The following is a 19,692-nucleotide window of genomic DNA, read 5'->3' on the forward strand; positions in this document are numbered from 1 at the left end:
TGTTATGGTGTCCTTTATTGCTGTCTGTCTGTTGTGGCACCTTCAGATGTTACATACTTGTTTTGGCAGCCCCTGGTGTTGTATACTTGTTATGTTGTTCTTTATTTCCATCTATCTGTTGTGGCACCTTTGGATGTTGCATACTTGTTTTGGCAGCCCCTGGTGTTGTATACTTGTTATGTTGTCCTTTATTTCCATCTATCTGCTGTGGAACCTTTGGATGTTACATACTTGTTTTGCAGCCCCTGGTGTTGTATACTTGTTATGTTGTCCTTTATTTCCATCTATCTGTTGTGGAACCTTTGCATGTTACATACTTGTTTTGGCAGCCGCTAGTGTTGTATACTTGTTATGGTGTCCTTTATTGCTGTCTGTCTGTTGTGGCACCTTCAGATGTTACATACTTGTTTTGGCAGCCCCTGGTGTTGTATACTTGTTATGTTGTCCTTTATTTTCATCTATCTGCTGTGGCACCTTTGGATGTTACATACTTGTTTTGGCAGCCCCTGGTGTTGTATACTTGTTATGATATCCTTTATTGCCATCTGTCTGTTGTGGCACCTTCAGATGTACATACTTTTTTGGCTCCCCCTTGGGTTGTATACTTGTTATGGTGTCCTTTACTGCCATCTATCTGTTGTGGCACCTTCAGCTGTGTTACATACTTGTTATATTGCCCCTTGATGTTACCCACCTGTTATGGTACCTCCTTGTGTTACATACTTGTTATGTCACCCATTGCTGTTATATACTTGCTATGGCACTTCCAGCTTTTATATGTTAGTCATGGTGCTCTCTAGTGGTACATACTTGGTATTGCGCCCTCTGCTGTTACATCCTTGTTCACACATTAATACTGGATTCTAGAATTAGTTACTTGTTTTCATAAAAGAATGAATTGTAGAATATATTTACCCGATATTTACTCATTTTATTTGTTTATATAATGTTTTTGATAATGTTATTTGTTGTTTTTTCCCCACATTTTTTTGCTAAAAGATAGTGGCTATAGTGTGAACAGGTTCAACACAATGCTATACTAACTTGTTTCCCTCTAATGGTTAAGTGTATGTGTCACTAATCATGATTAATATGTGCATTTACATTTGGGTCTTTTAAACCTTTTTCTTGCTTACAGTGGGAAAGATCTAGAGCCATGACTAAGAACCATTTAATAATATTGGTTGGAAACGCGTAGGCACATAGGGCTACTCTTCTCTATTTACCGTAGATGGTTTTCTATCATAATGGATTTTAATGTTATGAAATAAAGTATTCAGATTCTTGATGATGAGAACTGGAATTTCCTTTTTCTCCCAATCACATAACTATATTCTGATGGCCTCTTTCCTGATAATTGGTCACCTTTGCAAAAGTTGAGTTTGTCACAAAATGGGCATTAAAGGAGTTATCCAGTGAAATGTACAGGCATTCACTTGTGCATATGAAGTGGTTGATGCCAATGATATTACGAACCCAGGCATATACCTAGATGCTTGCATGGTCGGCAGGTATTCTGCATATATCTGTCCATTAGGGCAAACTGTCCAGATGCATCTCAGAGTGTAGAATAAGATATGTCAACTAAACATCCAAGGAAAGCAAATCATAATATTTTAGTATTTAAAAATATTTTTGTAAATTTTTTTATGTTTTTAATTATATATCATAGTAATTATACACACAACAACCACAGCATTGAAACTATTGGGAAGGTCCCCTCCATTGAGTATGAACCCCATGAACCAACCTTGCTTTCCTCCTATAGTACCTGGTACATGTACATGTCGTATACACACCCAACTGTCCACATGACGTTGAAGGTAATGTGATAAACCAGACCTCCTTCTTCCACTACTCCAAAGTGCACCTCTAATGTTCATTTGTCCATTGTGCTTGCTTTCAGAGATGGACAGGTGTTAGCATGAACACTATCATTGATTTATGGCTGCACAGAAAACTCCATATTGTGCCAACGTCTATCATGGCCTGTGGGATTGGACTGAGCATGATAGTCTAAACTTTCTACTTCATCGATGACCCATGAGTGCCCATGGTTTTGGTGCTGGTTCACCCATTGTCTTTTCTTGGATCTCTTTGGTAGGTAGGCTGGTTAAAGAGCCACTTTTGACTTTTAGGATTGCTACTTCTTAGAGGTGGCACTAGAGTTTGTCTCCTTCCTCCCTGAAGAGGCATTTTGGTAGGTACTAATTATTGCATCCCTAGAAGACCCCATAACACCTACTGAATTGGAGCTGCTCTGACCCAGTTAAATTTGTCCATTGTCAAAATCTCTCAGATCTTTCCTACTTTTTTGCTTCCAATGTTATTTCCTTCACCTGTCAGTGGTTTTAAAAGGGCTCTGTAGGACTAAATTATTGATGACCTTTCCGTAAGTCATAGGAGATAAATGGAAGTGCTGTACTCAGCAGCAGCCACAAAACATTATAGACTGCTGTGTTTCGCACCATTCATTGCTTACACTGGGCCTCTGCCTGGGCAGATCAGTAGGGGACCTAGATATTGCATCCTCAACGATCTCATATTAACAACCTACCCCAATGAGAAGGATCAACATGTTAGTTCCAGACAATGACTTTGATGTTCTACCTAAACTATGTACACTATACAGTATATAGTATAATGCCACACAATATGGTCAAAAGTAAAATTACTAAGCTCTATGCTATCCAAGAGAGCCACAGTGGTCATCATTGATAATTCAAGGAAATATGTGGTTCTCATTTACTAGAAGAAAGACATTAATCTGCGTTCTCAAGCGAACAGACATAGAAAGATAAGTCCTCTATGTTGTACACAGACGGCATGGAGAGTGAGAAAGTTGTATGTCATTTATCTATTTCTTATAAATGGATAGGGTTTACCCGCAGCCTCAGGAAAACATAGATGATACCTGGAGATAAAATAAGTTGTGACTGAATTGACAAATTTACTTCTGCTACATTTATATATTGAAATGTTCACATGCATTGTAAGCCTCGAGGAGCTATGGTCTGGCAAGGGGATAGTTCACGGATTTGTAGGGCTTTGCATGCCACTTTACTTTGCTAGCGGTACCATCCCTGTTTAAAGTTTGCTCTCAGCTTGTCACTTTTCCTTCTCCTTTGCCGTTTTTGCTGATACCTTCTGACAGCTGCGCCAATGCCCAAAGTGATGGTAGGAGGTCAGCTCTCTGCTGGGAGTACGTGAGCGTCTGCATGCTGTGCCCCAGCTATACTCATACGTAGAAATTTCTCATTATTTTTCGCTGCTGTATCACAGTCTCTGCAAATTGATTTTGTGCATGACAGTGTCATCGCTTCTTATCAGCCTATTAATAGCTTGTGGGCCTTATAACTATAGTACCTGTGAGACAGCAAATAGGAATAGATACAGATTTCTAGCAATTACGTTTTTACGTTAGATGAGAGAATCTGTCTGCAGGATCAACAATCCTAAGCCGTCTATATGGGCGTGTAGGGCATAGGAAGCTGAATAAAATGATATCTTGATATCTGTGATCTGATGTCTAATGGGTGCTTTACACGCGGTGACATCGCTACCGATATATCGTCAGGGTCACGTCGTTAGTGATGCACATCCAGCGCCAGTAGCAACATTGCAGCGTGTGACACAAATGAGCAACGATCAACCAGCACAAAGACGTGAAAAATCATTGCTCATTGACACGTCGTTCATTTCCTTAATATCGCTGCTGCCACCAGTACGATGTTGTTCATCGTTCCTGTGGCAGCACACATCACTATGTGTGACACCGCGGGAGCGACGAACATCTCCTTACCTGCCTCCACCAGCTATGCGGAAGGAAGGAGGTGGGCGGGATGTTACGTCCCGCTCATCTCCACCCCTCCGCTTCTATTGGCCGGCCGCTTAGTGACGTCGCGGTGACGCCGAACGCATCTCCCCTTGAGGGAGGAATTGTTCGGCGGTCACAGCGACGTTGCTGAACAGGTATGTGCGTGTGACGCTGCCGAAGCGATAATGTTCGCTACGGCAGCGATCAACACATATCGTTACAATGACAGGGGCGGGTGCTATCGCACGCGACATCGCTAGCAATTGCTAGCGATGTCGCAGCGTGTAAAGTACCCCTTATACCAGAGAAATCCATATTTCTCCTAGTACGTAAATAATCTGCTAAGATCAATGGACAGGCTCCCTGAGCTCCCTGAGAAGTTTCCTCCTTGGTTTATTTGAAATGAACATAGCAGTTATCAGTGTGAGACATGTAATGACTGAAAGTCTGATATCCTGATCTGCCTGTCATACATTGGTTAATGCTCCTTTAATTTTAAATAAACCAAAGAGGTAAATTCTCAGGGTGATCTGTGTCTGGTCTATAGATCTAAATGTTAATTAGATCTTCAAAAAGCCTAGTGAACTGATACACGGTGGCTCAGTGGTTAGCACTGTAGTCTTTCAGCACTGGGGTCCTGGGTTCATATCCCACTATGGACATCTGCAAAAAGTTTGTATGTTCTCCCTGTGCTCCCATGGATTTCTTCCGTGTACTCTGGTTTCCTCCCACACGCCAAAGGGATACAGATAGGGAATTTAGATTGTGAGCCCCAAATGGGGACAGTGATGATCACGTCTGTAAAGCGCTGTCGAATTAATAGTGTTATATACGTGACTAAAACAAATACACAACATATTAGAAAATGACTTGAACATTCATAACAATTTTAATTAGTTTTATTGGTTGATACCACAATATGAAATTATGAAGAAAGTTATTTTCTGCTGAAATATATAAAAGTCTTACATATTGTAGATGTGAAGATTCTGGCTTTCATTACCTTTAGGTTGAATGACCAGAGATTGCAGTTTCTCAGTATACCCTGAAGCTTTTTGGCTCAATGAGAAATCTGCACTAAAGCACCCAACTACTACGTTCCATTCATAATACTGTAACAAGGGGGCCACTGGGTCTTATCAGATGCCAGGGCCCTGATAAATCTGCAAACCTTTTTCTTCTTTAAGTCTATGAGTTCTCCTCCCTCAGAGGGTCCAAAGACCCCCTTTAATTAAGGATCACCAGCATCATCAATAGCACATGGTAGGTAAAGGCCACAGTAAAAAGCAGATGCAGGGTTTAAGCTTCTGAATTTTAAATTTCCACATCATTAAAGGGAGTTTGTCAGCAGAAAATGACTATGCGGGACATATGTAGGGCACTCTGTGGGGGGCATTCAAAGGGGTGGGTGTGGGGGACATAAAAGGAGATGGCTGTGGGGGACATACGTGGGGCTGGCTCTGGGGACAAATATGTGTGGCTGGCTGTTGGGACATAAATGGGACAAGCTCTGGGGATATGCATGGGGCAGGCTGTTGGGAACATATGAAAACTGGATGTGGGGACACAAGTGATGCTGACTATGGGGACATATGTGGGGAAGGCAATGGGGACATATGTGGGGCAGGCTGTGGGGACATACGTGGTGCAGGTTGCGGGGACATTTGTGGGGATGGCTCTGGGGATATTACAAGAGGAGCTGCCAATGGGGACATCATATTATATGAGAAACTGTCTAAAACATTATGCTGGGTACTGTGGGGGATATTATACCCGAGCTGTGGGGACTTCATACGGTAAAGGGGGTTGTGGTGACTATGCTGTATTGGAGCTGTTAAGGACATTTTACTATATAGGGGGCTGTGGTGACCATATTGTAAAGAGGGTGGTAGTGGACATAATAAAACATGGGGGGGGGGCTATGGTGGACATAATAGTGTATAATAAGAGTCTGTTGTGCCTATCACACTATAGGGATGCCTGTGGTGACCATCATACCATGTAGGGAGGACAGTGTGTGGAGGGGGAACAATTTGGAGAGGACAGTATGGTGGGCAGCATAAAGGCATAGTGTTAAAGGGGGCATAGAATGGATATAGAGAGGGAGTAGTGTAAATGGGGAGATGTTAGCATGATGGGTGGACAGTGTTGAGATATAGCGAGTGTAAGGGAAAACAGTGGAAAAGCAACAGCCATGGTATAGTCCATGGTTTATTAGGGTGGATGATGTTGCATTTATAGCTGATAATGGCAGACAATAGTGATTCTCAATTATTAAGGTGGACAGTGTGGAGGCCATATTTCATAGGGAAATTTTTATGTCATAATATGGACAAATATTGTTATGCTGAGGTCATTTTAAAAACACTCTTATTTTTAAGGTCACTGTGTGGTGATATACTGCAAGAGACCGGAGAAAAGGAAATCTAGAGAGAAAGCTGTGAATGTGAAAAGTCATCATAGGATCTCAATAAGATGGAGACAAAAATAATGAAATGGCTCAATCAGAGAAGATGTCATCTATAAGGTAACTGGATATAAATGTTTACTTGTTGATACTGACTCTGTTTCATCAGTACTGTTGTTCTGCTATGATCCACAGTAATGATTGATAATAACAACTTCCAGTATTGCCTTACCATTTTTTAGGACTTACTGGGAGGTATATGGGCCTGACTTGACATTACAATTGATTTCTGTGCTAAGCTTGGTGATCTATTTATGTACTGATAGTGGTTCTGGTGACAAATACTGTACATGCACTGATGGTACGGTTGTTGTATTTATTTACTGATGGTGGTTCTTGGGATGTATTCATGTACTGCTTGAGGTTCTGGTGAAGTACTAATGTACTAAATGTCGTTCTGGTGATGTATTCATGTACTGATTGTAGTTCTGGTGAGATATACATGTATCGATGATGTTATTGGTGTTGTATTCCTTTTTTGACAGTGGTTCTCGTGATGTATTAATTTACTGATGATGGTTCTCTTGATGCTTTAATGCACTGATAGTGATCTATTTATTTACACATTTATATTTATGTACTAATGACAGCACCAGAACCATCATCACTACATGATTGCATCACCAGAGCCATCAGTAGTACATGAATATAGAACCAGAACAGCAACCACTACATGAACACATCCTCAGAGCTGTTAGTAGAATATAAATACAGTACCAGAACAACTATTGAATGAATGTATAATTAGAACTACCATCAGTACAGAAATACGCACCAGACCCACCATCAGTACAAGGAATAGGACACAAAAACCACCATCAGTACATGAAAGCAACACCAGAACCACCTTCAGTACAGGAATATTTCACCAGAACCACTATTAGTACAGGAAACTGCACCAGAACCATCATCAGTGTTGTTGCAAACTGTATTTGTTGCACTATGGACGTAAAAACCATTATATGTATAGCTTTATCTATAATGGGGTCTGTTTAGTTTCTATTCTGATATCTGCCAAATACTGGACACCTAAATTAAAACCAATTGGCCCCCATTATAGTTAAGTTATATTAGTTTCCGTGACTGACTTTATGTCTGACATTATAATATAGGAAGTCAGTGATATATATCACTATTTCTCCTTTGTATTGTGTATATGAACCACAAACAATGAGTTATTCTATAAACAATTTGATGTTGAGCCTTAGCCCTAAAGTACATAACTTTTGTTGGTATTTTTTAGTGAAAACGTTAGCTTGTTACCTCACCCATGGGAGGGGGAAGGGGGAGTATTAGGGGTCCTTTTCGCCTAGTCTCTTACCCATTTCTTTACTTGGGGGCTTAGGGTTCATTAGCGGAGGGATGACACCATTGGCCTTTTCTGCCCAGGGCACCAAAATATCTGGTCCTTGCCCTGTCTGGAGCTGTCAGTCAAGGAAGAAGGGCAGCAATAGATAGGTAAAAAGTAAGTAGCCAGGTGCACTGAACCGTTTGGTCACAGAAAGGGTGCACTGAACATCTGTGCTTAGTTTTGACAGTCATTTCATGTTGACAGATTCTCTTTAATGTGCAGTATAAGGCATTGAGATCAAAGTTTTATTAACATCTTGAAGCAGAAATAAAAGGGTTTACAATAACTTTACACAGATAATGACATAAGAGCAAAAATGAGTGAAGCTGGGGAGAAGAAAGGCATCAAATTCTGCAAAAGTACAGGCGTTTCAAACACCAGAAATGTTACTCCAGTCCGTGACTGGAGTAACTGTCCTAGTAAGGCGTTCAGAGGTACACGTCACTATATTAACAGAAGAGCACTTGGCCATCTAGCATGTTATTTTAGTACAAACAGATGCAGTTATCATTTATTCATATTTTTAACCATTTCAAAAAAGCAAATTTATCAAAGCAGCTACAGCTCTCACTACACATTTCATCAGTAATTGGCCTTACATGAAAAGTCCCTTTCACTTTACCCAATAAACACCACGGACGCCCCAGTAGAATTAGCGCAGCTGCTTATATAATACGTCAGTGCATTAAATAACAATTTCAGTTACTTTAATTAACACAGAAATCCATAACCCATATCTTTATACGAATATAACGCTCTTTCATAGTGATGTGATATTCAAGGTCCGATGAATAATTAATGCTTTAATAAAGGTCTATAACAGTTAGTACACTAAAATTATCACTCGGAGTGTAAAATAACTCAAAATGTAATATTCTTCCATCCACATAATTAAAAATAATTAGCATCCACTGTATGTTAAATATTTATATAGGCTTTGTATACTGTAATGCTCATTTAATTGACGTGATTTGGAGCTGTAATTAAAGTTACATGCCATAGGTTTCAGTTTAAATATGCACAAGAAATATTGATAAGGTGCAAATTACAATATAGTATTGACTAACATTATGAAGATATAAAGTATTTATGTTGGTGTCTCATAATCTCATAGTATAGTCAGATATATTGCAATAACTCATGGCATAACTAAACACAGTATTTCAATGTGTACCTTGAAAACCGGATACGTGAGGTTTGGAAATTGCAGTAGAAAAATCCCTTCAGCAAATGATTTCAGTTGAGCTGATGGCCTGTAGGTAATTTATGGCCTTGAAAGGATTTTCTGTGGCCATCATGTACAATTTCTAAGAATTGGATCCGGATACAAAATTTAAGCTTAGCCTCAATAACACACTTGTGATGATATGACTTCAATATTAAATAAGAAATCTTAAACTTGACAATTTCCTACCAAGTCTGATTTTATAGGAAATGCTTTCTATACTAGAAAGGCTTTATTTATTGTAAAATGAATTTGTCTCTGTTCTCAGAAGTTCTTATCACTAGTGATGAGCGGACCCGTGGAAGTTTGGTTTGGCGGGTTCAGCCGGACTTTATATAAAGTTCGGTTTAGGACACGGTCTTAACCTGAACCCCAATGGATGTCACCAATTGGGCAGTTTGGGTCTCTGTCCACATGCAGCCAGCCATAAATCATTTCTGGGGCTTTGGTGCACACACATCCGGCATCGTTAGCAACGTCGTTGCGTGTAACAGCTCCGAGCCAGTGTTAACGATCAAAACTACTCACCTAATCATTGATCGTTGACACGTCGTTCATTTTCAAAATCTCATTGGTCGTTGTGGACGTAGGTTATTCATCGTTCCTGAGGCAGCACACCCTGGGAACGACGAACAACAGCTTACCTGCTTCCTCCAGCAACGAGGTGGGTGTGTCGTTAATGCAGCTGGTCTCCGCCCCTCCGCTTCTATTGGTCGGCCGCTGTGTGATGTCGCTGTGATGGCGCACAAACCTCCCCCTTAACAAAGAGGTTGTTCGCCGCCCACTGCAACATCGCTAGGAAGGTAAGTATGTGTGACGGGTGTTAGCGATATTGTGCACCACGGTCAGCGATTTGCCCGTGACGCACAAATGACAGGGGCGGGTACGCTCGCTAGTGATATCGCTAGCAATATCGTAGCATGTAAATGGCCCTTTAGGCTGAGCCATTCAAACACACAAAGCGGCTTGCACTGGGCTGAGCACCGTGCGTACCTGAGCACAGCAATGTTCTCGTGAGTGGTTTTTATATGTAAAGCACTCAAACTCCGAACCCAATCTCTGTTTTTTGGGAAAAGTCTGTGTTGAGTACGAACACCAAACACCGAACCTCTGGTTCGTTCATCTCTATTTATCACATAAGCACCCACCAGTAAGGGTCACTTACTGCACAGAAAAATAAGAGGCCGATAAGGACGTCAGTCATCTGTGAGTTGCAATAGTTTTTACAGGCTGGTATTTTTTTTAGGACAACTTATAGTATTTGGTGGCATATAGCTCCTGTAAATGTGACACATAGAGGCAGAAATAACACTTTCCAAAAGGTCAGTGGAAGGGGTAGCTTAGGAGATATGGCTATGGAGATACTAAAGTCTTCAGTATTTCTTCTTGCAAGCAGAAGAAGTCATATATTTTAGTAGCAACTACTATGGAGCCTATGGTGTTCAATAGTAACTGCATAAATCAGAGTGGATGCAGGTTATCATCTTGACACCAGGCATTAGTGAACAATCAGCAGAACCAGACAATGTTAGTGGGACCATCCATCTACCTTACGTGTATAAGGGCCTCTGATTCTTCCTGACTGAAAATGTTGAGGGAAAAAAGAAGCTTCGAGCTGGGGGCCTATTGAACAATGTGTTTGTTTGGTAACAGTTTACTCCTCTTTCGCCATTATCAACATATGCACGCTTGGCCAAGCCTGGTGTGCAAGCCTCGATAGATAACTATAGACCAAATGAATATTTGGCCAACAGTTATTGAAGGAGTATGGGCACCAAGAAATCAATAAATAATTCTGACTATTTCTCTTATTTGCAGACACTAAGCAATGATACCATTACTGGCCACCAAGTAATAGAACATAATGAAAACCAACCACATGGGATTAAATACATTTTTACAAAACATATGTACCTGAGCAGTATGATTCTTCTTATGAATGGACAATAGTAATTTAATTAAGAAACATAAAAGAATTCTGCAGAAGTCCAGTAAGATCGGAACAACACAGTGCCAACTGAGAATGTGTCTGAATACGCCTTATACAAAAGATATGTGCCGGAAGATATGTGCCCACTATCTGGTATATACAGCTATTTATTAAGATAAACTATTGGGTAAAGTACTGTTGTTTGAGATGAATTGGTCGTCTCCTTGATGAAATGAGTCATCAATTGGTCCTGTTCAGCTGACATCAGCGGCATCATGCTGCCTGCATGGGTGAATGGCCCACGCTACACTTTCATGTAGCGTGCCGGGGCATGTAGAATCAATTACCCTTTGCCCATCACTCCTACCCGGCGCCACTCTACCCAAGCAATAAATATATTAGGAATCTTAGATCGTGGCTTTGTCAATTCTAGTTTTGTTCCATGATGTAGATTTACTTTGAATTGAGCCTAAATATTATACTAATTATGTCCCATGATATAGATCCATGTAGGATTGGTACAAAATATTTTTTAACCAGTTTGACTAAACGACTTATTATCAGTAGCCAGGCTATAAATAAGTGAGGGATCTTATTCTCAGACTTTTGCCAATGCTAATTATGTCCAATATATGTCCAGCATACTGTACCACTTATTATCAGTGACCAGTCAATGAAAATTTCGGGAATCCAATGCTATTCTAGTTATGCCCTTTGATATACATGGAAGCTCAAAGAAATATAGAAATATAGCAAAATATCAACATTACAAATAATGAAATGTAAATTGTAAAAATATTCATAATGATAATAAAAACCGGAAAAAAATGCTATAAGTGGTTATTTCTAGTGACTGAGTTCAGAGTTTCAGCTGCTGATGGAATAATGTCCTTGCTGTAAGATGCCCTTCACAGTTTCCTCAAAGCATATTCACTTTGTCTTGACAAGAAGAGTCAGGATTTGCTGTCCCCAGACACACTGAATTCAGCAGGGCTCCCCACTGTGTGATTGCTCCTTCAAAATGACACAACCTTTACCAAAAAGCCCATTTCCTGCCTAATGATTATGAGCTGAGACTGCTGCAGGATGATTGACGGAAGGCCAGGGGAATAGCAAGTTAGAGGAATTATCGCAGGTAATATACAATGCGGCAGTAAGAGATGTACACATTCTAACTATGGAAAATAGTAAAGGCGCTTTCACACTGCGTTTTGTCCCCCATTAAGTGGTCCTGTTGGATCTCACATCTGAACCCCATCAAAATGGGATTTGTACATATGCGCTGATGGGGCCATTGACTATAATGATGCAGCATATATGCCTACTGGAGGAGGACACCAGACATAGACCGGGTCTCGGTGTCCACCTCCAGCAGGCATATATGGCCGAAAATAGTGTACATCAGAACACATGGTTACTCTGCCTGCACCATTATAGTCAATGGCCCCATCGGCTCCTACTTCTGAGTCCTGTATTGTAGGCGGTTCAGGCATAAAGCCAATGGGACCACGGAAAATGGGCCAAAACATCATGTGAAAGCACAGTAGGAATTGTTAATAAGGTAGTCCTTTTATGAGACAAGCTAGAATGAGAGCAGCAAGTATCTCGTTAAAGTTACACCTTCAATTAAACGGGTTGTCTGGTCTTCTGATGAAAGCCTTAAGTCAGTCTATGGGACTGCAAATTTCTGCATCCTTACAGCATGTGCACTGCACGCTGTCAGGAATCTCTGGTATTGCCATCAAGAGTGGGCAGTCACATAATCATTGACCATAAGTATGCGATTTGCATACTTTCAGCCACTTTCCAGCTACATGTACATGTCCTTGCTGAATTCACCTGTATTGTATTAACTAGTCAGCATGTGACCATATGTACTGTATCCGAACTGCGGCATCGGCAAGCCAGAGAGTCCTGACAGTGTGTGATACACATGCTGTAACGGTTCATAAGATCACGGTCATAAAGAGTGACTGCAGATTTTCATAAGAAGACACCCCCTTCAACATTCAAACAATAGAATACAGCAGTGCCCTATAAGTGCCAAGATATATGCAAACATTAAACATATAAAATCCGAACTGCACCACTGCTATACAGAATTTACCAATAAAAATGATGGTACTTAGCACATAAATCGGCCAATTCGTGAGAGCCCACTGGCCATGACAAGGCATACCTTTCTTTGGTGTGAAACTGTCACAGGGATGAGATGACAGGACAGGGACACCTTGGCTGGACCTCAGACTGGAGGCCTTGCAATGTCCCTGAGCTCAGAGGTACGCTTGATGGTAGCGAGGTCTGAGTTGCCAGCGTGATCCTAACTCCTGTCCAAGCCCTGATGTTAATCCCCTCCCCCTCCTTCACCCAAAAGGTGATTCGGGACCGTAGTCACAAACACCACAACTAAACATGGACAATCTGCCACAACCTGTAGAATAAAGGAGTATCAATGGAAGAAACCATGCTGGGTGCTATGAGGATAGAAGTGGAAGCTATGCTAAAGAGTCGAAATGACAACCATGCTTGGGGACAAAGGCATGAAGAAGTTTAAAGATGGTGACTGTCAAGATGATGAAGGCACCTTGAAGACTAACAAATATTAGGTTATTCTGCAGAATGAAGAAGAGAGCGAAGTCAGGCTGAGGACTTAGAATGATGTACAGTACCATACAGTCTTCTTCAACCTGTTATTCTCCATCCTTTAGTTAAGAAACTAAAACTCCAAAAATACACTCAAGTAATTGAAAACCACAAGAAGAAGTCTGCAGTTTAGATATTGAATTAACAAACTACACATAAATTATAAAACTAGGTAAAGGTGGGACAAAATTACCCAAATGACTGTTATATGTCACGGTTAGAGATGAGTGAACCCGTGGAAGTTTGGGTTCTGCGGGTTGAATTGGACTTTAAATAAAGTTTGGTTTGGGACTCGGACTTGACCTGAACCCCATTGCAAGTCACTGATTAGGCATTTTGGCTCTTCGCGCCCACATGCAGCCACCCATAAACAGCACACTTCAAGTGAAGGGACGATAACGGTAACGCTGGTGTTACCCCACAGTGTGAACCATTCAAACACTGCAAGCAGCTCACACTTGGCCAAGCGCTGAGCATATCCCTGTACTGTGATGCTCGCGCGAGTGGTTAGCATATGTAAAGCACCCAAACTCCGAACCTGAACACTGTTTTTTAAAGTCTGTGTTCGGTACAAACACTGAACTTTAAAGTTTGGGTTTGCTCATTGCTAGTCATGGAGTCATTGATGATTTTTTTAGAGGTGTGTTTGAATTATGTATCGGTGTACTGTATTTGTTAGCTGGCTGCATCAAAACATTTCAACTAACAATCTGTATATCTTTTTTTCCTTTTAGAAGACAGGCCCACCCACATAACAGCCAATTTTTGGTGATCACCCGTTACTGAATGTTGTATTCATTGTTTATGATGTATTGGATTATGTTCTATTCTCTCTAATCCATACTTGGGATATGACACAGAATGATTTTGTCCTGGTTTTGATTTGTTATTTTTACATTTTGTTATATTCTTATTAATTTCTTTGTTTTCTAGGATGATTCAGCAGAGATACAACCCATGCCCCCCTTGCATTTTCCTGTAAGTATATAAATAATCCTAGAACAGTGACCACTTTATTTTGCCTAAGAATTTGGACTCTTAGTAATAGATTAGCTGGTTGGCACACTCACAGGCCTACTTTTGGTCAAGAACAATACAAGAGTGGAATAAGGTCAATCAGCTGCCATTATTCTTATTCGCGCCCCCTTAAGAAAACAAATGCTTATTCGGGGTGTGTTTCACTAGAAATCATGGTGTAGAAGCCTGATCTAATCAACCGAAGCTTAGAAGGAAAGTAGAACTGAAATGTACCAAATGTCTGTTACCAACAATTTCTACAACCATCAATTTAAAACTAAATTCACAAGAACGAGTAAATGTTCTGTCCAGTTGGTGGAAATGATGGAAGCTCTAGATAAGTCTTGCTTTTGTCCTTAGCAGTCCAGTCCAAAGATAATTATCAGGCAATTCTCTTTCCCAATGCCTTCATTGATTCACAGACTACTATCTCGATTTCAGAAGCTTTTTGTCTCCTGATGACCCATTCTCATGAATGCCCAGGGGAAATTAAAAAGGTCAAATTATCGCACTTGCTGGAAAAGCAGAACCGGCAAACATGATTGTAACTGTAGAGAAAAGCGTTACAAAGAAAGCCAAGTAATTATGTGAGCAAAACAAATCTAATAGAGAAATACCGATTTGTATGTAAATCGGAGCAAGCACCAGATTCCGCGTCAAGGGGAGTCCACCACGACCTTTTACCAATGCAATGATGTCACCTCTCATTCCTCTTAGGAGGCACACATATTGTAAATGTATATTTACATACAAATACAAAGTTAGTTTATAATTCTACAGATTACTACTTAAGCAGCATTTATACTGAAAGATTATTGTGAATGACTGGCCTTTAGAACGCTCGTTTCATCTTCTTTCTAGCACCCAATAAGTACCACTTTCCATTAATGAAATTAAATTCCAAGAATTAATCTGGGTATGTTCACCTCACCCCAATGAAGCTGGCCTAGAGAACAGCCTAATAGGTATGGTTTATCTCCCTGCCTTTTTTTTCAGGCCCCTTCTCACCCTCCATTAAGTATGGGCTCAAGTTTTATTTTTGTATGTAGAATGTATGAAATGGGTTCTTTTATTTCTATTAGTTTTTATCCTATTCAATGCAGTGTTTATTATTTATGCATTGGTATATTATCCTTCATTGAGGTATGTAAGGTTATATTGGTATTCATAATCTACCTGTGTGTTACTTTGCATTACTTGATTCATTACATTTAGTATATTGGTTTTTATTATATGATTTCATGTGCACTGAGTTTTTGTTTGTATGGAAATTCTGACGTGTGCAGCAATGTGGATTGGTTTGGACTATGTAAAAGCAGCGTCGGACTGGCTACCGGAGGAATCTCCAGTAATACCAGGCCTGGATTCAGGTATCTGCATTGAACTCCGGAGCTCTCACCTGAGCTCCGGAGTGCAGCCGAGATTGTACCACGAGAGCCGAGTGATTGATTCCCCGACGATTGCGGTTCAGGTCATGTCAGCTGCAGACAGGCCGGGGTGATCTCCGGTGCTTTCACCTGAACGCCTGTCTGCAGCTGACATGAACTGAACCGCAATCGCTGGGGAATCAATCACTCGGTGCTAGCGGTTCAGTCTCGGCTGCACTCCGGAGCTCAGGTGAGAACTCCGGAGTGCAATGCAGGTACCTGAATCCAGGCCTGGTATTACTGGAGATTCCTCCGGTAGCCAGTCCGATGCTGTGTATAAGTATACTATATATTTATATATATTATATATATATATACATACTGTATATACACACTCACACATATTTTTCTACATCTATCTATCTATCTATCTATACATATATATATATGTGCAACAATCATGCTGCCTAATCGACATCTTGATGTGTCACACCCGTGAGGTGGATGAATTATCTTGGCAAAGGAGAAGTGCTCAGTAACACAGGTTTAGGCAAGTTTGTGAACAATATTTGAGAGGAAAAGGTATTTTGCGTACATAGAAAAAGTCTTAGATCTTTGAGTTCAGTCCGGGGTCTATAGTTTTGTTTATTATATATATATCAGCATTTTAGAATGTCCAACGTTGAGGAATTTAATTGCAGTAGTTGGCCAAGGTGAATTAGTTCTGTAGATGAGGAACACATCATGCTTACTTTTGTGTTATACCATGCCTGATGAAGAGACCTGAGTAGTCTCGAAAGCTTGCTATTATTACCATCTTTTCAGTTAGCCATTAAAAGGTATCAACTACTGAGGACTCTCAGTTCTTTTAAACAATTTGTTTATCTCTACTGGCTAACACGGTACAAAGATATATTTTACCTGCACGTTTCTTAAAAAATTGGAAGTTTTTTTTTTTTTTCCATTACCACGTACATTTTTTACAGCACTATAATTATTTTTGACATTTTTTTCAACATCAATTACTCAACATTTACCAAAAACGAACTTGAGAAGAAATTCTAGATAGATAAATACACAAAAGGCAAAAGCATGGTTACAGGTTGCAGCATAGGTGTGGCATGTATGGTTGGTAAATTGGACTTATAAAATAGGTGTGCAGAAATAGACATTCAAAGTTAAATGTCTACTTCAATTTTGTATTTAACAAAATTCAACCTCCTTTCCAAAAATTAAATAATAGGAAATACTAGGTAGGTATGCATCCAAAAAGATGCCAACTCCACCATATCACTGATCGATCACACTGGAACTGCTGCTGCCTGTCCTCTCTCTCTCCCACTATTAATTAAATCTCTGTATCTCCTTCATTGCTGCATTTTTACAACATACTAATGTCTGGAGTACTTGCTTTTATTTCTATTTCTGAACTGTGAGCTCTGATATCACAATACTAAAACCCCCTAAAAAGGCGCTGCATGCCTGGTCTTGGCTTTCATACAGGCTTTGTTAGCGCCTCCTGATTGGATATGCTATGTCATGTGATGTGATAACTTATTATTATGGCTTTATAGAGACGTTGGCACATTCACATCTGAGGTCATGTGAGCCTTCTGTGGCTTCAGAAATTTGCAAAATAGAAGGGGTCATGTTTCTGGCGATTCGTGTGAATTAAATCTTAAATTATTGGAATAAGCCTGAACATACTAATTTCATAAAATTTTATTTTTTCAAATATAATATATTAAAAAACAAATTACAGTGTTATGTATTGAGATAAAATGGAAACAACAATATTGTAGTAATTACAAATTATATTTATAACAAACATTTTTGCGTTACGTAAGGTTAATGTCAAAGTTAAATTAGACTGTGAAAATCCGTGTGTCACACATAACAACGACTGCCCCAAAGTTACTGCTAAATTTTCTTATTTCTCCTCAAAATAAGAAGTCTATGCTTCAAGTGACAGTTCCAGAGAAAAATGTAAGGAGACAACATCATTTTATCAATATGTCAAATTTTAACTGCAAACCACTGCAGACGTGGCTCGGCTTATGGCTGGTAGGACAGCCAAAGGCAACATTAGGTAGGCCAGTTCTCTAGAATTCAAGGAAAGATATTATATTTTTTTTAATTAAATATTCTTGTCGTAACTCGTATCAAATGGAAGATTTTGCTAACTACTGTATATTATATTTGCTTTAAATGAATATTTGTATGTCAAGTGCACATGGTCAAAATATGATCTGCTATATACGTTAATATAACATAAATTGATTAAAATAATTTATAAATCAGTCTTAGGGTGGTGTCACACACAGCGACGACGACAATGAAGTCGCTGCTACGTCACCATTTTCTGTGACGTTGCAGCGACGTCCCGTCGCTGTCGCTGTGTGTGACATCCAGCAACGACCTGGCCCCTGCTGTGAGGTCGCCGCTCGTTGCTGAATGTCCAGCTTCATTTTTTGGTCGTCGCTCTCCCGCTGTGACGCACACATCGCTGTGTGTGACAGCGAGAGAACGACGAAATAAAGCGAGCAGGGAGCAGGAGCCGGCGTCTGGCAGCTGCGGTAAGCTGTAACCAGGGTAAACATCGGGTAACCAAGGGAAGACCTTTCCCTGGTTACCCGATATTTACCTTCGTTACCAGCGTCCGCCGCTCTCACTGCCAGTGCCGGCTCCTGCTCTCTGCACATGTAGCTGCAGTACACATCGGGTAATTAACCCAATGTGTACTGTAGCTAGGAGAGCAGGGAGCCAGCGCTAAGCAGCATGCGCAGCTCCCTGCTCTCTGCGCATGTAGCTGCAGTACACATCAGGTAATTAACCCGATGTGTACTGTAGCTAGGAGTGCAGGGAGCCAGCGCTAAGCAGTGAGCGCGGCTCCCTGCTCTCTGCACATGTAGCACAGCGACGCGTGTCATTATGATCGCTGCTGCTTCTGCTGTGTTTGACAGCTAAGCAGCAATCATAACAGCGACTTACAAGGTCGCTGTTACGTCACAGAAAATGGTCACGTAACAGCGACGTCGTTGTCGCTGTCGCTATGTGTGAACTCAGCTTTACAACCACACATTATTCTGCAAGGGAGAAAAATAAATAAGACAATAACATCAAATCTGCAATAAAATCTGCAGTAAGAGATTTAGCAATTGACAATGATAGAATGTAAAAAAGTGAAATCTCAGGCATCAAGTAGAGACTATCCTTATGGCTTGCAACTATATAAAAACTTGAAAGGGGTACTCAGGGGAGATAGAAGCAAGTATCAGGGGGCTGGCATGTAGGAAGAGCATGGAGCCGGCAGCCAAGCCCACACCATGTCCCCTGTTCTAAGACTGGATAGAAGCAAGTATCAGGGGGCTAACAGGTAATAAGAGCATGGAGCCGGTAGCCATACCCCTGCCACACCCCCTGATCTAAGATGGGATAGAAGCAAATCTCAGGGAGCTGGCAGGTAGAAAGAGCATGGAGCTGGCGGCCAAGCCCGCACCATGTCCCCTGTTCTAAGACTGGCTAGAAGCAAGTATCAGGGGGCTAACAGGTAATAAGAGCATGGAGCCGGTAGCCATACCCCTGCCACACCCCCTGATCTAAGATGGGATAGAAGCAAATCTCAGGGAGCTGGCAGGTAGAAAGAGCATGGAGCTGGCGGCCAAGCCCGCACCATGTCCCCTGTTCTAAGACTGGCTAGAAGCAAGTTTCAGTTGGTTGACAGGTAGGAAGTCCATGGATCCGGCGGCCATGTCCCCACCATGCCCCCTGTTCTAAGACTTGACAGAAGCAATTATTAGGGGGCTGGAAAGTAGGAAGAGCATGGAGCTAGCGGCCACACCCACATCACGCTTCCTGTTCTAAGACTTTTTTGA

General features: G+C 40.9%; 1 protein-coding gene across 3 annotated transcripts in view; it reads right to left on the reverse strand.

Moving 5' to 3' along the window:
- Nucleotides 1-19,692, reverse strand: part of KCND3 (potassium voltage-gated channel subfamily D member 3) — a 668,199-nt gene that overhangs the window by 442,009 nt on the left and 206,498 nt on the right. The window lies entirely within an intron of this gene.

Source organism: Anomaloglossus baeobatrachus, chromosome 2, assembly GCF_048569485.1.
Source record: "Anomaloglossus baeobatrachus isolate aAnoBae1 chromosome 2, aAnoBae1.hap1, whole genome shotgun sequence".
Taxonomy (NCBI): Eukaryota; Metazoa; Chordata; class Amphibia; order Anura; family Aromobatidae; genus Anomaloglossus; species Anomaloglossus baeobatrachus.